We start from the raw sequence: 25,794 nt of genomic DNA, 5'->3' as shown, positions 1-25,794 counted from the left end.
AATATTTTGTGACTCATTAGGCTAAATAAAATTTATTATTAACATTGATTTCTCCAGTTTCTTTTGACATCTCTTTTACTTTTTTTTTATATTTTATTTATTTATTTGACAGAGAGAGACCACAAGTAGGCAGAGAGGCAGGCAGAGAGAGAGGGAAGCAGGCCCCCTGCCAAGCAGAGAGCCCGATGCGGGACTCGATCCCAGGACCCTGAGATCATGACCGGAGCTGAAAGCAGCAGCTTAACCCACCTAGCCACCCAGGTGCCCCAACAGCTCTCTTTCTCTTTTTTTTTTTTTTTAAAGATTTTATTTATTTATTTCAGACAGAGTGAGGGAGAGATCACAAGCAGTGAGGAGGGGCAGAGGGGAGAAGCAGACTCCCTATCGAGCAGGGAGCCTGAGCAGGTCTCAATCCCAGGATTTTGGGATTGTGACCTGAGTGGAAGGCAGTCACTTAACCGACTGACCCACCCAGGCACCAGAGAAAGGTTTTCAAAAACAAATAGGAAGAAGAGTTTTTGGGGAGGACAAGAGACCAACTGGATGAAGATGAATATCAGAATAAGAAAAAAGAGCGAAGACTGACTAGACAGTGGATGATATAGGGCTGATGGTGATAATGAGTTGAGAATTAGATAAGAGCATGGTTTGAACTTCATAGTTAAGCTTCCAAATGTTAAGAAAATGACCTTAGGAGTTAGATAAACTACAGTTTAAATCCTGACGTTGTCATTTATTATCTATGTGGCCCTGAAAAATAATCTTTTTTTGCACGGGGAGTGAGGGGAATAATCTCTTTATCTATGAACTAGAAAATGTAACATGTACCTCATAAAGTTGTCATCATGATTGAGTGAATTAACATCAATAATACTGTTACCCCAGTACATGATATATTAAAAACCCAATATATTTGGTTTCTATGATGTTGCTATTACTGTTTTATTATTTTTATTGCTGGTACTATTCAAACTGCTCTAAACTCATGCTCTTTTTCTACTTTCACTTATAGTCACTTGGACATTATCTCTTTCCATTCCATTCTTTCCAAATTCTAATAATACCTTCTACTCTCAGAAGTATTTGCATACTCCCCCCTCCCCATGGGAATAGTGATAAGAAGGAACCAGCAAGGTTTTCCACCTGCTCTTTTTCCCACACTTTCTTTTCTTTTTCTCTCTTTTTGTTTTAACCTCTTTAGAGCTTACAGGAGATCGCATGTTGATTTTGAAATAACTTCTCATCACTGCCTCATCCATTATCTCTGAACTGTTTTTAATATTGATTCCATGTATTTTATGATGCTATTATTAAAATAACAGATAACTTGCAAACAAGCTGAGAAATTTTACTAGCATCACAGCATAGATGGATGTATACAATTATACAATAATCTTCTATCAAGGGTCAGTCATTGTCAAAGATTTTCTCATTTAATCTTAGTTTTTATCTCAAAACTCCATAGGAGAGACATTAAAACAACTAAAGCATCTTATATCATGTGAAGTAAAATCTGCAAACAAATCCTTGACATCTTTCATATCAATAACAAAACAAAAAAAGGGGGATCTGGGTGGCTAAGTCAGTTAAGCCTCTGCCTTTGGCTTAGGTCATGATCATAGTGTCCCAGGCTCAAGGCCTGAATCAGGCCTGCTCAGTGGGAGCCTGCTTCTCCCTCTCCCCCAGGCCCTCCCCTGGCTCATCCTCTCTTTCTCTCAAATAAACAAAGAAAATATTTTAAAAAACAAAACAAAAAAATAAGAAACTTGAAATCATTGTTATGTCTACTTCCCATTATGGATTTCCTAAAATTGTTTTCCTCAGAGAAGATATTCACAGTTATTAATACTAATAACAATGCTCCATTGCCCATATCTCATATTGCTTGGATTGCCTTACAAAGAGGAAATTTCCTTCTATTTTAAAGCTTTAAGGGCTCCTATAATATGTCAAATTAGATATATTGGAAGCTCCTTAAAAACTTGAACTAGGACATTTGGTAAAAAGCAATACGCCTTAAGAGGTATTTATATTTTAAGTGCCAATAAAACATACACAATGCTAAGAAGAAAAAAATAGGGGCTCAGTTGGTTAAGCCACTGCCTTCGGCTCAGATAATGATCTCGGAGTGCCACGATCAAGTCCCAGGGTCCAGCTCCGCAGGGAGTCTGCTTCTCCCTCAGACCTTCTCCCCTCTCATGTTCTCTCTCTCTGTCTCTCTCTCAAATAAATAAATAAAATCTTTAAAAAAAAAAGAAAAAGAAGAAGAAAATATTATTAACTTAGATTATGTTCTCAAGTATTTTTTTTCTCAATCAGTATTGAGATATTTGTTATTTTATTAAATGTCCACAATATAAATGACATCCTGGGGGGAAAAGCTCTAGAATAAATTCAGGATTTCTCTTGATACATGAAATACCATAAACAGTGATTCAGCTTAAAGTCTACTTAAATCCACCATGTCATAAATAGAACTATTAAAACGTTAGGTAAAAAGTAGTAGTAAAAAAAAACTAGTATCTATTTCTATGGCTTTCTTTCTACTTATATAAATGTCAGTCAGTTACCTATATAAGTATTACTTATGACAATGTTCTTTCCCCCTATCCGAAGCAATCTCACATCTCGGGTAGATAGTAATATATTTTTTAACATGTAAATAAATTAACATTAACCAAGAAGAGACAAGTTATCTACTCTTATCATTTGTAGTTATTAGCCTAGATACCATAGTTAAATTTCTTTAGGTTGTTTAAAGTATCATAAAACGTTTTAATGGAAATACCTTATACGTCACATCAATGCTTATTTTTCACTTTTATTTATCTGTATTTTTTTCTATTTTCATTGTTTTGAATATTTTAGAGCTTTAGGTAGTATTACTACTATAGTATTTGGTCAAGTTAGTGGTTTCTCTTACTGAAAAAGTGGTAATTCTTCTGAACTTTGCATTGAATCATGTATAATTTTCTCAAAACTGTCTCCTACAAGCTCTCTATTCTCATAAAAAAAAAGAAAAAGGAAAATAAAAACAGGAAATTGAAACTGAGCTCAAGATAATAAATTACATGGGAAAGTTAAAGAAAAGAGGCAAATATAATCAAGTTTGCCTACCAGATTTCTTAAATGAAAGAAACATTTTGAGCCAAGGCTCAGACACACTTCAAACACAAACAGTACATTTTGTGCCGCTGGAAACTGAAACTTGAGTTGTAAACAAACCTAAAATAGGTTGTGAAGCATTGAGCAATAGCAATATCAAATCATATGATAGAAACCATTTCTTTCAAAGAGAAAAGTGGGGGGTAGGGACTACATGATATTCATAAAACATTAAAATAACTTACCACAGGGACACCTGGGTGGCTCAGTGGGTTAAAGCCTCTGCCTTCGGCTCAGGTCATATCAGGGTCTTGGGATTTAGCCCCACATCTAGCTCTCTGCTCAGCAGGGAGCCTGCTTCCCCCTCTCTCTCTGCCTGCCTCTCTGCCTACTTGTGATCTCTGTCTGTCAAATAAATAAATACAATTTAAAAAAAAATAATTTGCCACATCACTTCTTTAAATCAGCAACCTCTCAAATCCACAGGTCAGTCTTTTCAATTATAGAAAAACAAAAATCAGATATTTGTTTTGCTTCCTCTTCAGCAAGAAAAAATTCGCTGAATTTAGGACTTATAGATTTTCTTTAATTCTTTTCTTTCCAATAGGTGCTCTACAACCCCTTCCAATTCTTCAAACCTCATCTGTTTAAAAAAAAAAAAAAAAGTCTAATGTGAGCTCCACAATGATACTTGATTGCCACCACTTCTAATTATACTGAGCCTTTCCAGTTGTTTGCTTTCTTTTTCTCTTTCTCTTTTTTTTTTCTTCCTTTCTCTTTCTTTCAATATCCTCTCCCAATCTCAATTGGTCTTTTTCTTTCCTGAACCATCTATAGCAATCTGTAAGAAAACTTTTTTTGATAAAATAACCTTAAAGACAAAGATTAAAATGATTGTGTCAAATTCAACAAGTGTGACTAGGATGTAAACAAAGTCTCTAAGCCAAACATCTAATTTTGAATCTGAGCTTTGCCATCTTCTGTGTGACCCTTAGAGAAATCAAAGACTATTGCATTTAGGTCTCAGTTGGAAAATGGGGTTAACAGTATTATTTTTTTTTTTTTAGATTTTATTTATTTATTTGACAGACAGAGATCACAAGCAGGTAGAGAGGAGGAAGCAGGCTCCCTGCTGAGCAGAGAGCCCGATGTGGGACTCGATCCCAGGACCCTGAGATCATGACCTGAGCCAAAGGCAGAGGCTTAATCCTCTGAGCGTATTATTGATAAATGTGATAGAAATATAAAAATAACTAAAACCAACTAACTATATATTGATAACAACTATGTGTCATTTCAGTGTATTATCACTTTGATTCCTCACACAAACATAAATACAATATAGAATTATGATTATACCCAGTTTTAAGTGAAGGGAACTGAAGTACACTAAGTAAGGTAATTTGTCCATGGTCAAATTTCAGTAAATGCTGAAACTGAAATTCAAAACCGAGCAGTTTAACTCTATAGTGTGTTTGTAGCCAATACTTAGGCTTATCAGTCTCTGTCACTGAGTTATAAAAAAAATCAAATACTTTATCTGAAGATATTTTAGAATCTGGTAATTCCTGTTTAGCTAATATTAATATGTTTAGAAAATTGCAAAAGTAGTTCATCTCCTATTTCCTGTTTTCGAATTTTTACACTAAACAAAATTAATATTTCTCTATTACAGTGTGAGGTTTTTGTTTGTGTGTTTGTTTTACAGAGAGAGAGAGCATGAGCATGAGAAGCAGAAGGTAAAAGAGAATTTTAAGCAGGCATCACACTTAGTGCAGAGCCCGACATAGGGCTTGATCTCAATACCCTCAGATCATGAAGTGAGCATAAATCGAGAGTCCTCAGCTGCTTAACCAACTGAGCCACAGAGAGGCACCGCTCTCTGTTACAGTTCTTATTCCAGATCTTATTCATAAATACCCAGTGCTCTTCCCTGTATGTGAATTACACACCTTGTCCTGTTGAATTTGGGAATATCTATATAATTTCCTTTGGCAATGAAATAAAAGCAAAAGTAATATGTTTTACTCTGGGGCCTCTGTGATTGTTAAAGCCTGTATCAAAATGAAGTTTCAGTGACAGACTATAAAGTGACTAATACGAAGAGTCTCCTTGTCGATTTAAGGTAAATGTGCGAAATAAACTTGGCTATTGTAAACCACTGAGAATTCAGGTTTTTTGTTATTATGACATCATCTATTCTATCCTGATTGATGCAACCATTAAGTTCCCTTAATTAAACTCTTTGATTCTTAGCATTCTACTTGACATTTCTTTTCTCTTGTGATGTAGGAAGAATAAATCATAAGATCAGAGAACATTAATATTGAAAGAGACTACTGGAATAAGCTAGTCCAATGGTTTCCAGATTTTGAGCTCTTAAGTAATCAGTAGAATATTTTAAAAATTATATAAAAACATATTCTCATATAAAAGTCATGAAATTCAGTTTCATAAAAAAACTACCACTGATACATTATTTTTTTTAATTTTTTAATTTTTAATAAACATATAATGTATTATTAGCCCCAGGGGTACAGGTTGTGAATCGCCAGGTTTACACACTTCACAGCACTCACCGTAGCACATACCCTCCCCAATGTCCATAACCCCACCACCCTCTCCCGTCCCCCCTCCCCCCAGCAACCCTCAGTTTGTTTTGTGAGATTAAGAGTCACTTATGGTTTATCTCCCTCCCGATCGCATCTTGTTTCATTTATTCTTTTCCTACCCCCACAAACCCCACCATGTTGCATCTCCACTTCCTCATATTAGGGAGATCATATGATAGTTTTCTTTCTCCAATTGACTTATTTTGCTAAGCATAATACCCTCTAGTTCTATCCACGTCGTTGCAAATGGCAGGATTTCGTTTCTTTTGATGGCTGCATAGTATTCCATTGTATATATACACACCACATTAATATATTACTCTTACATTTTTATATTTAGATAATATATTGTTCTTATCTAAAGCTAATTCTCTTATTTTATTGATACGTATAAAAAAAAGACCTAGGAATGAGACAAGCAGGACTTATATTGAACAAATAATAATTTAAAAAAACTGACTGTGATGTCAGCATCAAGGTACTGTGAGTGATTCCTTTCTCCTCTCCTCTTTTACAATTAATTAGTCACCTATAACTGTATTAAAGTGCCTCTCTGTATTATACCAATTTCTATCTACTTGTGCCTCCAAAAGTAAGTGAATAGGATCTCAGAGTGGACTGTGGATTCAAGGGAGCAGGTGAACCTGTTCCATCTGGCACAACATCAGAGTGGGATAGATGGCAGCGGAGGCAGAGGACAGGGAGTAACCCACTGAGGCAGCTCCCTCTTTAGGGCAACAGTGCAACACTCTGAGCTTTGGGCAACAGAAGGAGCTACTTCCCTAGCAGAGGAAGTGATAAGTGAAAGAAGCTGACACACTACCTAGCTGCATGTGGGTTGCAGCTGGAGGGGCTTGTTTTTCACTTGCAACACAAGAGTTTTAAGGAGGGACCTCCATGACTTGGGGGAGGGAGAGGGAAGGGGAGGCAGATAAGGAATATTAAATGGCACTGAAGGAACTTAATTTCCTTCTGTATGCTTCAGAATTTCAGCAGTAGGTCTATTCATAGATCTCTTGAAGTTCCCTACACTAGGATCCAACTAATGGACTGTGGACACCCCCAAAGTTCCAAATACTAAATACACATCTAGCCCAACTCCCTGCCAGCTCTTTTCGCATAGTTCAACCCAAGAACGAACACCCATGGGAGAAACAAAAACTTGAGCTATAGTGCCACCTCATGGATTACAAAAGAAAGTTTTCTAATTGCTAGTCTGTTGAGCTGTAATGACCAAATAGCACAAATTTTTAAGTAAGAAAAGTGTTTGCTATTTCAAATGTAAAATCAGACACACATATTGTCAGACACAATGAGAAATCAAGGTAATATGACATTATGAAAAGAAAATAATTCTCCATATACTGAACTCAAAGACACAAAATATTGAAATGAAACTGATAAGAGAATTCAAAATAAATTTTATGAAGAAATTTAATGGGCTACAAGAAAACCAAGAAAGGCAACTCAATGAACTCCATATAAAATTAAGGAACAGAATGAGTTTTCTACCAAAACAACTGAAATTAAAAAGAAACAAACAAAGAAAAACAAATTTTGGAGCTGAAGAAGTCATAGAATGAAATAAAGAATGCATTGAAGAGCAGATAAGAAGGAAGAAAGTATAAGTGAGTTGGCAGATAGGATTTTACAAATGATTCAGTCAGAAAAGGAGAGAAAACTAAGATTTTTAAAAGTGAAGAAACCCTATGAGTACTATCAGATTCTATCAGAAAAGAAAATAGAGTAATTAGTGTACTTAGAAAAAGAGAGAGGGAAGGGGGCAGAGAGTTAAAGATATAATAGCTGTGAACCTTCCAAACCTGGGGAAGAAACTGAATATACAAGTCTGCAAAGCTAGAACACCCTATTATTTCAATGCAAAAAGACCATTTCCAAGACACTTTATAACAAAACTGTCAAAAATTACTTATGAAGAATGCTAAAGGCAGCTGGGGGAAAAAGAAAGTAATTTACAAGAAAACTCCCATTTAACTATCAGTGGACTTTTCAGCAGAAACTATAGGACAGGTGAGAATGAAATGAAATATTTAAAGCATTAAAAGATAAAAATTGATAGCTAAGAATATGCTATCTGGCAAAGTTGTCCTTCAGATATTAAGGAGATATAAAGACTTCCCAGACAAACAATAATAATATCATCAAGGTTTATCTTCATTGTAACATACGGCAAATTTTCCTTTTTAAAGGCTCTCATATGGATATGGATATTACCACATGTGACTTATCCATTCATTTGTTGAAGTATACTTGTTTTTCTTCCACCTTTTTGGTTATTGTGAGTAATGCTGTTAAGAACATGGGTGCGTGAATAATTACTTTGAGAATTTGCTTTCAATTCTTTTGGGTATATACCCAGAAGTGGAATTGCTGAATCATATGGTAATTCTATTTTTGTTTTATTAAAAACTGCCACACTGCTTCCAACAGCAACTATACCATTTTAACTTCCCACCAAAAATGCACAGGATTCAATTTTGCCACATCCTCAAAAACACTTGTTTCTTGTTTTTTTTTGTTTGTTTTGGTAACAGACATCCTGATAGTGAAGTAATATCTTTGTGCATATTGATAATTTATACATCTTTAGAGATAAGTTTACTCAAATTCTTTGCCCATTTTTGAATTAGGTTGATTTTTTTTGTTGTTGAATTTTAGGTGTTCTTTGTATGTTCTGAATATTAATCACTTATCAGATTTTAGGATTTGAAATATATTCTCTCATTCTGTATACATCTTTTGATGAAAAATTTTTAAAAATTTTTGTGAAGTCCAATTTGTCTATTTTTTCTTGTTACCCATACCTTTGGTAATGTATAATGTGTGCATTACATAAATGCCTTATGTAATGAATCACTGTCAAATCCAATGTTGTGAAGCTTTAGTTCTGTTTTGAGAGGTTTTTTAGTTCTTAAATTTAGATTTTTTTGATCCATTTGGAATTAATTTTTGTATAGTCTTAGGTAATGGTGCAAATGAAATCTTTCATGTGTGGTTATTCGATTTTCCTACCACAATTTGTTGAAAATACTGCTCTTTCCCATTGAATGGTTTTGGCATCATTCTTGTCATCATTTGACCAGGAGTGCCTGGGTGGCACAGCCAGGTAAGCATCTGACTCTGGGTTTTGGCTCAGGTCGTGATCTTGGGGTCCTGGGATCAAGCCCAGTATCAGGCTCCATGCTCAGCAAGGAGTCTACTTGGGACTCTCCTTTTTTCACTCTGCCCCTCCCACTCATACTTGCTCTCCCTCTCTCACTCACATAAGATAAATCTTTAAAAAAAAAAAAAAAAAAGAATCATTTGACCATATATGAGAGGCTATATTCCTGGATTTTATTCTATTCCATGGATTTATATGTCTGTCTTTATGCCAGTACCACAATGTTTTGATTATTATAGGCTTATAATAGGTTTTGAAACCAGAAGTGAGTCCTCTAGTTTTTGTTCTATCTCAAGATTCTTTTGGCTATTCAGGGTCCCTTGAGATATGAATTTTAGGACAGAATTTTCTTTCTTTTTTTTTTCAAGGTCAGTGGGATTTTGATAGAGATTGCACTGAACCTGTAGATTACTTTGGATGTACTGACATTTTGATTCCAATAAGTATTCCAACCCATGAAAACAGACATTTTTCAATTTATTATCTCTTTAACATCTTTCAGCAATGTTTTATAGGTTTCACTGTATATTTTCCCACCTCATTGTTGATTCCTAAGTATTTTATTCTTTTTCATGCTATTATAAAAGATTTTTTTCCATAATTTCCTGTTCAGATTGTTCATTAGTGTACAGAAATGCATGTTGCCTTTGCATGCTACTACTTTGCTGAACTCATTTATTCTGACAAGTTTTTTCCTGACATGGTTTTTTGGTGGAATCTTTAATGTTTTCTACATATAAAATTATATTTACAACTCAATAAAATAAATAACTTAATTAAAAAGTGGACAAAGGCCTAAATAGACATTTTTAAAAGATATACAAATAGGAAACTGGTTCATGAAAGGTGTTCAATATCACTAATCATCAGGAAATGCAAATCAAAACCACAGAGAATTAGGGCACCTGGGTGGCTCAGTGGGTTGAGCCTCTGCCTTCGGCTCAGGTCATGATCTCAAGGTCCTGGGATCAAGCCCCACATTGGGCTCTCTGCTCAGCAGGAAGCCTGCTTCTCCCTCTCCCTCTCTCTCTGCCTGCCTATCTGTCTACCTGTGATCTCTCTCTCTCTGTCAAATAAGTAAATAAAATCTTAAAAAAAAAAAAACACAGAGAGCTAATATCTCCCACCTGTTAGAATGGTTATCATCATGAAGATGAGATAATAAATGCTAGAAAGGATGTGAAAAAGAGAACCTTGTACACTGTAGATGGGAATGTAAAGTAATACAACCATTATGGAAAACAGTACAGAGTTTCCTCAAAAAAGTAAAAACAGAATTACCATATGATCCACCAATCCCAGTAATCTGTGACATGGATGTATTTGAAAAGGCATTATGCTAAGTGAAATAAACCAGAGAGAGTAAGGAAAATACTGCATTGTTTCATTTGTAAGTGGAATTTAAAAAAGAAAGGGGAAAAAGTCAAACCTATAGTCAGAGAGTAGAAAAGTGTTTAATAGGGACTGAAGGGTGGCATAAATACGGAAAAGGTTGATAAAGGGTATAAACTTTCAGCCATAAAATGAATAAGGTTTGATGATCTAATGTATAACATGGAGACTATAAGTGATACCACTACTCTGTAATTGAACTTTGTGGAGAAACCTTAAAGGTAAATATGTCAAATGATAGATGTGTTAATTAACTAGATAGGGGGGTGCAGATTCTTTCCACAATATATGTATATATTAAGTCATGTTGTATACTTTATTTGAAGATTTTATTTCTCAATTGTACCTCAATAAAGCTGAAAATCATATCATCTGTGAGCAGAGATAATTTCATTTCTTCCTTTTAAATTTGAATGCTTTTTGTTTGTTTGTTTTCCTAACTCCTCTGGCTACAATTTCCAGCACTAGGTTGAACAGAAATAATTAAAGTGGTAATTTTTTTACTTGTTCCTGATTGTACAGGAAAACTTTTCCCTACTTTTCAGCACAGTGTATGATGTTCACTGTGGGTTATCCATATATATAGCTTTTATTATGTTGAGATAGTTTTCCTTCTATTCCTAGTTTACTCAGTGTTTTTATCATGAAAATGTACTAAATTGCATGAAATGCTTTTTATATATCAATTTAAATGACCATATAGTTTCTGTTCTTCTTTCTTTTCGTAGTTTATATTACACTGATAAATTTTCGTATGTTGAACCATCCTTGCATTCCAAGAATATATTCCACATGGTCATGATGTGTAATCCTTATAATATGCTGCTGAATTCAGTTTGCTAGTATTTGATTGAAAGGTTTGTTTGCATCAACATTCACAAGGGATATTGGTTTGTATTTTTTCTCTTGGTGTTTTTTTTTCTGGCTTTGATATCAGGGTAATGTTAGTTTCACAGCATGAGCCAAGAAGTGTTGCCTGCTCTTCAAATTTTAGGATGAGTCTGGGAAGGATTGGTATTATTTCATCCTTAAATGTTTTGTAGAATTCACTAGTAAAGCTGTCAGTCCCAGGGCTTTTCATTGTCAAAGTTTTGATTACTGATTCAATCTTCCTTTAGTTATAGGTCTATTCAGAATTTCTATTTTTGTGTGTAATTTATTCTTAGTAGGCTTTGTATTTCTAGGAATTTGTCCATTTCATCTAGTTATTCAATTTGGGTAGAACTGTTCATCATACTCTTATAATCCTTTTTATTTTTGTAGAATCTGTAGTAATGTACCCACTTTAACTTACGATTTTAATAATTTGAGTCTTTTTAATTAGTACATCCAGATATAAATATGTCAAATTTGCTGATGTTTTCAACTAATCAACTTTTGGTTTCACTGTTTTTCTCTTATCTTATCTCTTATCTCTTATCACTGTTTTTCTCCTTATCTTCTGTCTCATTCTATCATCATAAAAGGAGTACTAAAGTTTTGAAGTATTATTATGAAACTATTTCACCTTTCAACTCTGTCAGTTTTGCTTCATATTTCATTCAATTCATATTCTTTAGGCACATAAATGTTTACAGTTTATAATCTATAAACATATTATTTTGCTCTATTAAACTTTTATTAAAATCCTTCTTGTCTCTTGCAATCTTTTCAATTTAAGGTCTCTTTTGTCGGTATCAGTAAAGTCACTCCTGCTCTCTTTTGATTACTATTTGCATGCATTATCTTTTCCCATCCTTTAAGTTTTTTTCCATCCTTTCACTTTAAATCTCTTTGTGTCTTTGAATCTAAAGTGTGTTTCTCTTAGACATCATATAGTTGAATCAGGTGTCTTTATACACTCTTGCAATTGTGTTTTGACTAAAGAGTTAAGTTCATTTATACTTAATTACTTAAAGTGAGGATCTCCTATCAATTTGTCTGTTTTCTGTATGTTCTATAGCTTGTTGTTGTTGTTGTTGTTCATTCCTGCCTTACAGTCTTATGTTGATTTTTTTGTAGTGACGTGTTTACTTTCTCATTTTCTTCTGTGTTTATTCTGTAGCTCTTTTATTTGTGGTTATCATGGGTTTACATTTAACAATCCTAAATTAACACTTCTTCAGTATCAGACAAAAACTCTGCCTTTACAGTTGTCTTAATTTCATTGTTTAAGTCCCCCAAAGGACATCTTTATACATTGTGTACTCCAAAACCCAAAACATAAGTAATTATTTTAAATGTCATTAGTCTCAAATTATGTAGAAAACAACATGTGGAGTTACTAGCCACAGTCACAATACTGGCTTATAATTGCTTTAAAAATGTATCAGTCTCCCAAATCATGTAGAAAACTGGTATAGTTATAAACCACTATTACAATATTAACTTTTATAATTGCCCATATATTTCCCTTTATTGAGTGCCGCATTTCTTCAAACAACTTTGAATTACTATCTAATGACCTTTAAGTTCACTATGCAAGACTCCTTTCAGTATTTCTTCCAGAGCAGATCTGATGGTAACAAATTTTCTCAAACTTCATTTGTGATTCTTAATTCTTCCCTCACTTTTGAAGAAAGGTTTTGCTAGATACAGGATTCCTGGTTAGCAGGTTTGGTTTTTTGCCCTTTTTTGTTTTGTTTTGTTTGTTTTTTGTTTTTTCCATTTAGCACTTTGTACTCAGTGCCTTTTGGTTTTCCAAAGTTTTTGATGAAAACAAAAATCTGCTGATAATCTCAGTATCCCCTGTGACAGTTCACTTCTTACAGTTTTCAAGATTCTGTTTTTGTCTTTTGGAAAAGTCTGATTAGAGTGTGTCTTGCTGTGGGTCTCTGTGTTCATCTTATTGGCAATTTGTTTAACTTCCTGGATTTCTGTATTTGTAATTTTCATCAGATTTAGGAAGTTTTCAGTCATTATTTTTTCAAATATTCTCTGTCCCTCTCTCTCTCTTTTTGGGACTCCCACAGTGTATATACATCTTCTTGTTGGTGTCCAACACGTCCCTCAGGCTCTGTTCACTTTTTTTTTAATCTTTTCTGCTTCTGTTCTTCAGACTCAATAATTTTCATTGTCCTATCTTCTTGTTTGTTGATTCTTCTGCCTATTCAAATCTTCCTTGGAACGCCTCTACAGTGATTTTTTTCATTTCACTTACTGTATTTTTCATCTCTGAACTCTTTTGCTTTTTAGCTATCTGGATATCATTCTTTAATCTTTTGGTCATCTTTCTAAGTTGTTTTAAAGATTTTGTCTAGTAAATGCCATCATCTACTTCAGGTAGTTTGTATCTCTTTTGAATGGGTCATACATTTCTGTTTTGTTTGTGCTTTTTGAAATGACATTTTTACAATATCTTAATTCTAGAAATAAATTCCTTCCTGGGGCTTGCTGGGGTTTTTTGAGACGTAGAAAGTGTATGTGCCCATGTGTGCCTGTACATGAGCAGGGGAGGGACAGAGGAAGAGGAAGAATCCTAAGCAAACTCCACCCCCAGCGTGAAGTCTGATACAGGGCTCAATCTCAAAACCCCGAGATCTTGACCTGAGCCAAAAATCAAAAGTCAGATGCTTAACTGAGTCACCCAGGCAACCCTATCATTTGCTTTTGATTGTTTTTCGCTCTCTGTGCTAAGGATCAGTCTGAAGTATGAAACCTAAGGTCTTCTCAGATCTTGTTTTAATCTTTCCCTGGGCATTTATGGTCAATTTCTCATTTTTCCCATACATGCAGTTATTTATGAATGCCCTGGTCTTTAACGCCTGAATCCCAAAAGTGGGGAGGAGGAAAAGAGGAGAGAAAAGACACAAGGAAAGAAAAAGAAAAAAAAGAAAAAGAAAGAAAAGAAATGAAATGGGGAATAAAAGAGATGTCCGTCATTTTATACCTTTGGAAGTCACTTCACAGGATGTGGGTGTGTATGCTTATAATGGAAAGAAGTAGAACCATGGCTTCCCACTTCTTTGCACTCCTGTGATCAAAAGCAGAAATCAGCCATCAGCCTGATTCCCAATATTTGGAGGTGGAGGTTCTTTTTGCCTATCTTGACGCCCACTAGCTGTGTGCAAGCTGTCCCAGGAACACATGTACAGTTGCCTGTTATATGGCTGAGGTTGGGAAATGGGTCACTACTACGCTAAGAGCTAAATTTGAATGAAATTAACTTCAATTTACTGTCCAAGCTTTTTCCTGGTAAACTTAAAGGCCTTAATAGAGTTCCAAAATAGTTACATCAAAAAAACTCTACCACTCCAATTGTCATCTGTGTGGGGAGATGAATTCCTGGTGCTTCCTACTCTGTCATGTTCCCAGTATCCTTTCACATACAAGGTTTTTTGTTTGTTTTTCATTTTGTTTGTTTTCCGGGTGACCATATTTTGTTCCTCTTAAACAGGAAGTGTGATAGCTATGTCCCATATAATTGTATATTTCACTTTATATCAAACTTCTTGAAACTGTTTTTTTAAGCAGCTGGACCATTTCGTACTTCAATTAGCAATGTTTGAAAGCTGTAGTGCTCCATTCTTGACAAGTGTTGGTACTGTCAAAATTCATTTTAAGCCATTCTAATAGGTGTGTAGTCCTATACATTATTGTGGGTATCTTACATTTTTCTAAGATCTAATGATGTGCATCTTTTCATGTGCTTATTTGCCATCTCTAAGTCTTTGATAAAGTATCTTCAAATTTTTTGTCCTTTTTTGGGGCAGGGGATTTGTTTTCTCTGAGTTTTCAAAGTTCTTTATATATCCCAGATAAAATTCAAATATATATTTTGCAAAAATTTTTCCCAGTCTGTGACTTTCCTTTCATCTTCTTAGTTATGACTTCTGAAAATTACACGGTTTTTATTTGATGAAGGCATATTTATCTTTATTTTTTTATAGTGTTGCATATAAGAACTTGTTTATGTAAGGCCATGCAGACTTACCCTATTTGTTCCCCCCTCTTCCAGGAATTCTTACTTTTTCACCTTATACCTAGCACTAGGGCTCATTTTTGAAGAAATTTTTCTCATGAGAAAATATACTGAGATTTTATTCTCAATTTTTAGCACATGGATGTTCAATTTATTGTAGTATCATATGTTGAAATGACCATCTTTTCTCCACTGAATTGCCTTCTCACCTTTGTCAAAAATTATGGTACATGTGTGGGTCTATTCCTGGATTTTTCTGTTCCAATGATCTGTGGCTTTCTAATAAGTCTTAGGTAGTCTAAGTCACCCCATTTCCACCCCCCACTCCAGGCTATTCTAGTCATTGCTTTTCCAAAGAAATTTAAATCAGCATGGCAATATCAACACAATAGGATTGTGTTGTGTGCTAGGATTTTTTCATAGTAATGAATCAATTTGGCAGAGTTGATGTTCTTAAAAATCATGAGTCTTCTGACTCATGTACACAGTACCTCTCTCATTTAGATCTTCAACTGTCATCAAAAGTGGTGAAGGGTTGTCAGGGTCAGTACACATTTTGGTAGACTTCTATTATTTGTTTTGGTACTACTGCAAATGGTTTATTTTTTAGAAAAAAAATTGATATCCACTTACTGAATTTTAATCTTGCAACCTTGCTTACCTTACTTATTAGTTATAGGAGACTTCTTTGGATTTTCTACATAAACAATCATGTCATCTCTGAATGAGGACAATTTTACTTCTTCCTTTCAATTTGTATGGCTTTTCTTTTTTTGTTTTATGCACTGTTAGTAGATGTTGAAAAGAAGGAATTGGTATCTACTTTTTTTTTTTTTAAGATTTTATTTGTTTATTTGACAGAGAGAGATCACAAGTAGGCAGAGAGGCAGGCAGAGAGAGAGGAAGGGAAGCAGGTTCCCTGCTGAGCAGAGAGCCCGATGCGGGACTTGATCCCAGGACCCTGAGATCATGACCTGAGCCGAAGGCATCAGCTTAACCCACTGAGCCACCCAGGCGCCCGGTATCTACTTTCTTAACCTGTTCTCAATTTTGGAATAAAATGTTCAGTTTTTTAACCACTAGGGTAGTAGTTAAGTTTTGTAAACACTATTTGCCAGATTAAGGAAAGCTCTTCTCTATTACTTTTTATTAGGAACGTTTAATTTTATCAAATGCTTCATTCATTAAGATGAGCATATGCTTTTTCTTCTTTGGTCTATTGATATGGATTATAGTTGATTTTCAAAGGTTGGACTAGCCTGCATTTTCCAAGATAAACTGCATTTCATGATTTAAAATACTTTCCACATAGTGCTTGATTCATCTTCTTTAATATTTTGATGATGATTTTTACATTTACTCTCATAAGAAATAGTGTAATATAGTTTTCTTATATCTTGTTTTAGCATCAGGGTAGTACAGAACTCAAAATGAATTTGTATGTGTCGTATAGAATTGTTGGTTTCATTTAACATTTAGCAAAATTAACCCAGTGACACTATCTATGCCTTATGTTTTCTTTGAAAGAAAGAAAGGAACATTTTTAACTACAAAGTAAATGTATTAAGTGGATGTAGGATCATTCAGGTTACTTACTTCTCAAATAGCTTCAGTAGTTTGTCTCTTTCATGATACTGACCCATTTCATCAAAGTTGGAAATTTGCAGAAATAAATTTGTTCAAAATATTCCAAATATTTTCTTACAGCTCTGGGGGTGTTTTTTCTTTGCAATTTGGCTAGAACCTTTTCAATGCTACTGGTCTTTTTAGGAACTAGCTTTGTTTACCATATTTTCTATTGTTCTGCTTACAAATTCACTGATTAATGCTTATTTTTACTTCCTTTATCTGCTTGCTCTGTGTTTACTTTGCTCTTCTTTCTCCAGCTCCTTAACGTAGAAAGATGAATCATCAATCTGGATTTTTCTTCTTTTCTAATAGAAGTAAATTCCCTTTAAACACTCCTTTAGTGTATTCCACAAATATCTGATCGATTTTCACTTTCATTCAGTTCAAATACCATCTAATTTCTCCTCAGAATTCTGTCTTGACCCATGTTATTTAGAAATATTGCTTAATATTCAGAAATTTAAGCATTTTTCAAATCTTTCTTTATTGATACCTAATTTATCAACTAAGGTCAGGGAAAATTCTATGATCTCTTAAGGTTTTGAACTTGTTAATGTTTTATGGTATCATGTGTTATTTTTTAGTTCTTGGAAAGGATAGAAAATCTTCCAATTTTTATCCATAAAGACAGGTACATATATAGTTCAAAATCAAAAAGTATATTACGATATTAAAATTTCATGTACAGCAATTGTCAAAAAAATTCTAAAAACGTTCCTTTGGGGACAATATGACAATTGAAAACAATATGACAATAGGACAATATGAAAACAGCTGCAAACACTGGGTTAGAGGTGTTCCACTATTTTATTTTCATTCAAGTTGTGATATATGTCATACAGAAAAATGTAAAAGAAAAAAAAAATTACAGGCCCCATGTCCCAAGATCCAGATTTAACAGATGTTAACATTTTATCAAAATATTCTTCAAATAACTTTTTAAAAGAAATGTACAATATATACAAAACTGCGCAATTCAAACCTCAAACTTTCCTTTCCACCCTTTTCTTACATAGCAGCATAATAAATGTCTCCATAAGTAATTTTAATATTTTGTGTATCTTTTTTCTAAGCTCTGAGAAATTTCATACAATAAATTAATTTCTTACTCAGACTTTCTTGAATTCTTTTTTTTTTTTTTTTTCCAATTACTTTCTTGAATTCTTAAGATTTACAAATACCCAGGTGTCAGTGCTATATTGTTATTTGGAAAAATTAAAATTTCTTGTGTAGTTAAATGCCCCTTTTCTCATTGTTGCAGTTTTTGGATAGAACCCCTTTCAATCACAGATGTTCTAAAGTGTTGTTTTTGTTTAATCCCCTCGCTTCACACCAAGGTATCGAAGCTTGTGCTTGTTGGGATACAGAATCTCCCTTTCCCAGGACTTTTTTTCCCCCCCCAAAATTTGGTGAGTTTGAGCTGTTTATTTTAGATTCCCTACTGACCTGTACATGAACGCCCTACCATTAACAACAGTTTGCTTTCAGGAAATGTCAGAGTAGCATATATAAAGAGTAGCTTAAGTTTTTGGAGTACACTATTCCTCCTGAGATCATCAGTTCTCTTATGTGCCTAACATATGTGGGTGGCTCTCATCTCTCCTAACAATCATACTAAGGTCAATACTTTTTTGTTTTATAAGCATTGATAAGTATAGATATAAAAAAGTATCTTATTAATTTACAGCTGAAGCTTATTAGAAAAAACAAAACAACCTTCTCCATTACTCATAATGGGAAGTGCTCTCTTCTTAAAAAGTGGTTAAGATCAAATTGCTCCAAGCACTCAGTACTGTGCCTTTTGAATTTCAGGTTCTTAATATATTCCCTTACTTACTTCTTTTAAAAGTCTATCTCTTGATACTGATTTTAAAGGAGTCTCATTTGCATAGCAAATACTTTTCCAAATCATCTAAAGCAGTAAACTGAACTACATCCTTTTGTTTGATTTACCTAATCAGGTTTATGTTGATTCTATTCATGCTACTAACAGTAGGAGGCAGAGCCATGTACTAAATTGGGATGAAGAGACTTACATTAGTCTGAGTGACTTCTTTAATTTTACACGATATTTGTCTCACTTGCCTCATACCATTCCCAGCCTTTGTAGAAGGCCTAAGTGGAAAACCACCATGTGGAAATACGAGTTTTATATATCATAAACTGTAGTAAAACATTTGGTTTTGGCTGTGTAGCACCTACTTTCACTCTTGATTTCATAGCTCTGTGCTTTTCCTTTGGAGAAGGCCTTTAAACTCTCACTTCATGTGGTTTATATGAAACTTCAGTCCTTAAGGATGACATCTATGACCCACAGTTAGTCTGTAGAGTGCCAAATCCGTCCAGCAAATGGAAAATGTACTTATTTCAAGCTTGTTTCATTTAAAGTAACTAAAAAATTCCATGACACACTAGTTGTTCAGGCTTTTGCTACAGGTTTAAATTATTAGTACTTCTCCAGTATGAATTTAAAACAACAACAACAACAACAAAACAACCAACTGAAAGTGAACTATTATCACAATTATCAGGATAATAGTTATTAGCAGCTCCAGGAATAATCCTACCTAGTTAAAAAAAAAAAAGAAAGAAAGAAAGAAAGAAATCTGTACAAGAACTGGAAATTCTTCTGATTGGACCTATTTGGGTCATATCCTCAATTTATGAAACAGAGTGGAATGGCATTATCCACAAACAGGTTAATTCTTAAGACACCAACACTCTTACACTTGTCAAACTCTCATGGTCTAATTGTGGCAAGGAAGTGTGGGGGTCAAGGACAGGTAGTCCCAAATGTGCCACTCTGATGTACTAATTATTAAGAATGCTCTTCCCTTTCCCACCTTGTCTCCAGAAAGCAGGAAATAAATCTCCCACGTGAAAGGTACTCTCCCTGAGATATCCTTATCATGAGATTGGGAATTCAGAGGTAAAAAAGTTGTATAAATAAGTCTTACTACTTTTAGTAATTTACAATTACAGCCCAAATTCTAAGTTTTCTTTATCTTGTAAATTCCTTGTTGATAAATGTCTCTTCCTGTTCAAAGTAGGAAGTTAGGTTCTAACAAAGTAGCTAAGAAAGTCAGAGGCCTTTCCTGGCAGCATTCCACAAGAAACCTGATTAAACCAGAAAGGTCCAAGATGATGGATACCAAGACAGTAAACCCCTGACCAAATTAGGAAGAAAAAGTACAAAACCCTTCTTCCTGCCCTAAGTAATAAATATTCTACCCTCTAGTTAACAACTGTCAATAAAGACAGAAACCCAATCTTCAGAGCACATAGCGCTCACACACGCTCGCTCTCGAGCTCACTTGCTCTCCTATCTCTAGAGTGCTTTTCACTTTAATAAACTTCCCCAGTTATGTCACTTATCTACTGTGTGGAGTGTGTCCTTGAATCTTTTCTCAAGATAGAGAACTTTTGGTGACTCCTTCAGGATGGGCTAGGTTGAGGACCCAGGGTCCAGGGTCTCTGCAGTTCACCTGGCAACATCTGCCTAAAATGCATAAAAGCATAGGACTTGGACATTTGAGACTCAATGCTATTATTAGGCCTCCATGTACATTGAATTATAATTTGTTTTTCCTACTGCTAATCTGTTTCATGTCAATTTAATTCTTAGACCAATTAGAAGAATCTTGAAGGAAATTTTTTCTTCCTCAATAGTTAGCTAGTTGGCAGGATAAACTTTAACTGGCTAAATATTATTCACCCTGGGATTGCTGTAGCTGAGAAATTCTGGGACATCTGACAAACAGCTAGCAAAGGTAAGATTTCTTACCACGTCAGCCTCCTGGAATCTGTCTGCAAGATCTGGTGAAGCAAGAGTGGTGATGGTCCTTTTTTTTTCTAAATCTGGATTAGCAGGAGAAAATATTTTTGGAAATAGTTCCATGGGCTCAGCATCTCTGTTAAATTCGGTGGAGTACTCTCTTTCCTCCCAGAGATGGTCACTAATTTTATCTTTTATGTTGTTATAAAAGGGAATTATTATAGTATAGGCCCTTATAAGCCTGCTGTTCAAACTAACATTATAGACTGTTGAGTTCATGGTTCTCAACAGACTGGCAAATGTTTCGACAAACTTTGCTGTGGGTCTCACACATAAGATCTGGATAAGGGTTTTCCTTTTGTCTTGAGAACTTGCTTTATTCTCTCTGGTCTCCACCATGCAGACAAAGCACTTACTGGGGTATACCTTGGTAGCCAAGTTAAGAGTGGGGTTCTAAGACAAAGTTGCTAGTGGCACTCTATATCTAGCCATGACAACCCTCAGAACAGTAAGTCACAACAGGCTGTAGTCCATAAGGGATTTTTGTGCTCTTAACCTTTGTGCTTTGTTAGTGCTGAAGTGCCCCATTTCAGTAGCACCTGCCTGGTGTCGCATTTTAGTAGGTCTATGGCTGGAGGCATTCCAAGTCTTTGTGGGTGACCAATGACACTGTTTTCACTGAAGCATCCTTACTGCCTATGTAACAAAAGCATCTGCTTTCTTATACTACTTCTGGGAATAAACTTTTAGATCATGGGGACTGCATCATCTATGCCCTCCCCAGGGATGCCACTTGCATCCATGGCCTAAGCCTAGAATGTGTCTCTGTGTCTTTCCATAAAAAGGCTTATTTGTTTGAGTTGCTTTAAAATTAGTAAAATTCTGGACACCTGGCTCAGTTGGTCAAGCAACTGCTTTCAGCTCAGGTCACGATCCCAGGGTTCTGGGATTGAGCCCTGTATTGGGCTCCCTGCTCAGCAGGAAGCCCGCTTCTCCCTCTCCCTCTATCCTTACCTTCCCTCCTTGTGCTCTCTCAAATAAATACAGTATTAAAAAAAAATTAGTAAGATTCTACTCATCAACGGTCAGACAATAAATCTTTTAAACTGGTTACATTTCAAAGGAAAAAAAAATCCTTATACAGAGCTCTCGATTAATATACTTACTAGGGTTAGGGACCTAGGAACTCCCTTAATAAAGTGAAAGAACAGAAGTTAGACTAAGACAAAAACTGATATCCACATCCAAGTTAAATTCTTCTTAAAAACCAGCTCCATCCACCTGTTTTAACTTACCCTTCCTTATAAGATTTACAGAGAGCACTCTAGCCTATCTGCTAGAGTCAAAGTATGTAGGTTACTCCTATAAATGCTAAAACTCATGAAGTGAATATAACAGAACCACTGAAGACATGTGATGAGGCTCACTCTGCTATTTCTGAAAACTCCTACTTTCTAAAGCTCTACAATCAGGCTCTGCCAGCTTTAGGCATTCTTATGTCATGTCCTTTGCAGATGTACACGGGATCCACTCCTCCCACCCCAAACCCAGGAGGGAAAAAATTTCATGTACCTTGGATAGCAGCTGGTCTTATAAAGCCCAATTTTACCTCCACTTTTAGAAGATCCGCCAAATTTAAAGAGAAATTGGAAAGACTAGGAGCCATTCACATCCTCCCCACTACCAAAGAAAACAGATGACCATAATTTTTCCTGGTCCTCCTACAATTCAACAGCTGAAGGCTGACATTCAGGGGCTAAAGAAGCCAAGATTGAGTTGTGAAGAAAGAAGGCTTTTGTTAAAATGATTTATATAGACTTTTTCTTTTCTTTCTTTCTTTTTTTACAAAGATATAAATCTTCTGATTCCTACTTTATTTGGAAATCTCCCTCATCTAAAGAGGCAAGTTTAGTTAAAAAGGCTAATCAGTCTCTTGATATGCAGGCTGTAATTCAGTTCTTCCTGGGAATTAGCAACAACTTTGCCTGCTAATCTCTACAAAACCAGAAATACAACTCTAGAAGCAACCCCCCCACACACCCTGCCTGCCATCTCTACCAATCCCAAAACCTCACATATTCCTCTCAAAATGCTTATAGGTATTATAAAAAACTAGGATACTGAAACAGAATTGTCCTGTATTTAAGAAAGAAAATTCTAAATAGCAATTACCCTATAATTCTTGGAGGGGGGGAGCTTACATTCTTAAAGTTGTAAATCTTTTATCTCTAAATCTCTGAATCTCGGCAACTAAGTAAAGGAAAAAAGAAGAAAGTAGGTCTTCCTAAAAAATGAAACTGCAAAAGGGTTCTCTTGCCCCTTTTCTCCTCAAATATTAATAAAAGTAAGGTTTCTGCATCTGTCAGTATGTGTCTATTGTGGCTATACAGCATTTTCTACCACCAGTTAGAATTGCTAAAATTAATTTGTAAAAGAGCTCTATCTGATTGGCTTAAAGAAATTAAGCACTTACATAAGTTTTATATTCATAAAAATTCTCAAAATAAAAAAAAAAAAACAAGTGAATTTCAAGTTCACGTGAACTGGGAAAATATTCAGTATTAAAACTAACCTAAGGTTAAGAAATTAGGAGTATGTCTCACATAAATTTAATTCTTAGAACAGCTAGAAGAACCTTGAATAATCGAGGCAATTTTTCCTCTCTCAGAAGAAACAGAAGTGCTGGTCATCACAGAGGGTAGATGATTGAAGTCTTGTCTAAGACATCAAAATCTTTGTATCACCCGTAATTGGTGTGAGTTGAGAACCACCGCAACCACTACCACAAGACTTAGTATTTATTGAAAACTTGACTATAAACACACACACACACACACACACACACACCAGACTTGTTTTATAAGTATTTTATATTCATTAAATCAATTTTATAACACTATGACAAGTATTAATTATCTCCATGGAAACTGACAGAACCTACCCAAGGCCATAAAGCAATTAAACCTTAGAAACAAGATGTGATGTCAGAATCTACACCTATAAAACCACTGTAATATACTAGTTTTATACTAGTATATATAACTAGTATACTAGTAATATATACCATGTATACTATACTGGTACATATAGTATGTATATATAGTATATACTATACTATGTATACTATACTGGTATATATACTATTATAATAAACTAGTAATATACTAGTTTTCAGTAAATTTAGGCTGAATTTCCTGTCACTATAGAAAGATGGGGACTCAAGAGTTTATAAATTTACTTTTTAAAATATTACTTTTTGCATATCTAACAGAATCACATGTTCTAAGGAATAATTTTACTTAGATCTTGGCTCACTATTCTTGTCATAATAATTTTGAAATCCTTTAGATGATCCTTTTAATATTCAAGTTTCTTAATTTCGTTAATTCATCTCTTTCTATGGCCCTGTTTTCACTCAACTACCATGTTTAGATCCTAGAACTTAAAGTCACTAATTACTGTGTTCTCTATGCCTTTGTCAACTTATTACTTTATTCGGTTATTTCAACCTCCCAAACTTCTACTTCCCACCTCTAGTAAATAACTCAACGTATCTTCAATCATACTGTAATCTATAATTGATCATACCACTTTCCTATTGTTTTTCAACCTTCATTTTCTCACTTTGCTCTTTACCTAGATCTCTGTCTTTTCTTTGTAATCATTCCCTTGAATATACCAACACCTTTTCCTTTCTCCCACTTTGTTGTATTCATCTAGGAAAATCCCAACTTTCATTAAATTCAACTCTTGTCTACTTAGTGATAGCACCAAGGCTAAACATAATTGAAAATACAGAATCATTTCACTAGTCTCATTTAAATTAGCAGACTTCAACTGGCCTCTTTAAGTACTGTCTAGCTGTCTTTCTAATAATCTATTCACTCTGCCACTTCCCAAGTGTCTATTTTAAGAGTCTCATACTCTACCGACTGAGCTACCTGGGTACCTCCGAAGTGTCTATTTTATACCTTTTTTTCTTTCCTCAATCCAATACTCTTTGCCTCTGTGACCTTGCTTCCTATTTCACTGAAAAAATATAACACAACTTTTACATGCTCCTCCTATATATCTAGCAAACTACAAATATCTGGACCTTCATAATCTATCCTTTCTCCCATTGCTATTACGTTTACACGTCCATCTTTAAAACTAACTTCATTTGTATACTGTATTTATAGCTCCTCCTTCTCCCTCCTGCATCATATTTGTCTTTTCCTCTGCTGGATTAGTCCTACTGCATTAATCCACACAAACCTGCTATATCTTCAATCTTTATAAAACAAAACAAAACAAAAAATCTTGCTACTACATCCCCCTGCATTAACAGTCCATTTCTCCATCCCTCTAAGAGCAAGACTCTCCACACAGTTGTCTTCAAAATTCTCACTATATTAACTTCTTCTCAACAATTCTCTTTAATACCTTCTCATTTCTTCCATTCATCCAATCAGTTTGTCAAGAAGAAATCTGTCAAGAACAGATCTGATACATTTCAGCACCCCTTCCTATCTGAGATACCTTCATTTGGCTTCTACCTCTTCTTCATATACCTGACATCTAAAACTGAGCATGTCCTAGGGTTCACTTCTCCATACTTCTAAATTCTATCATTAAAATTCCCATTTTCCTTACTTTTACAATGCTTTGAGGAAAAAGCTGTGATTCACAACAACATTCCAACAAAGACCAAGTCTTTGGGCATTGATTCTGGTGAAGTTATTATTATATACTCACAGGACAGTATTAATAAGAATTAAATATATCCGTTTCCTTAACACATAGATGAAGGTAATTTCACTAAGATAACAGATTTTGTAAGGGAAACATTTACAACCTTAGGTGATAATCTGATCGATTTGGGGGCACCAAAATAAAAGACTAAATTAGGGCAAGATACAAATTCCCTCAAGCAGGGGAAATCTCCCACTACTTAAAAACAACAACAACAAGAACAAAAAACCAACAATAAAAAACCAACAAAATTCATAGCCAGACAAATATAACCACTCCTAAAATAATTATAAGAAGTAAGAAATAATATTACTATAAAAAAGCATGTTTAAGTGAATTGGTATGCAGGTAAGAGTGAAAAAAGGGCAGTACCTATAATCATAAGAAAATTTCTGTTGTAAAATTTACCTTCAAAATTTTGTGCAATTATCAAACTACACTTTCCAAATGTGGTAAACATAAA

The 25,794-nt window shown here is 34.7% G+C and overlaps 1 protein-coding gene across 3 annotated transcripts in view; it reads right to left on the bottom strand.

Moving 5' to 3' along the window:
- Positions 1-25,794, bottom strand: part of LOC122900257 (pancreatic alpha-amylase) — a 42,652-nt gene that overhangs the window by 15,176 nt on the left and 1,682 nt on the right. Inside the window, exon 1 of one of the 3 annotated variants that reach the window (XM_044238788.1) lies at positions 3,351-3,384. The exons of the other annotated variants lie outside the window; for them this stretch is intronic. The gene's annotated coding sequence lies outside the window, so the exon portion shown is untranslated. Of the gene's footprint in view, positions 1-3,350; positions 3,385-25,794 lie in introns of those variants that run through there. 3 annotated transcript variants of the gene reach the window in all.

Source organism: Neovison vison, chromosome 2, assembly GCF_020171115.1.
Source record: "Neovison vison isolate M4711 chromosome 2, ASM_NN_V1, whole genome shotgun sequence".
Classification (NCBI taxonomy): domain Eukaryota; kingdom Metazoa; phylum Chordata; class Mammalia; order Carnivora; family Mustelidae; genus Neogale; species Neogale vison.
The sequence above is the reverse complement of the archived record's forward strand: the minus strand, read 5'-3'. Positions and strand labels throughout refer to the sequence as shown.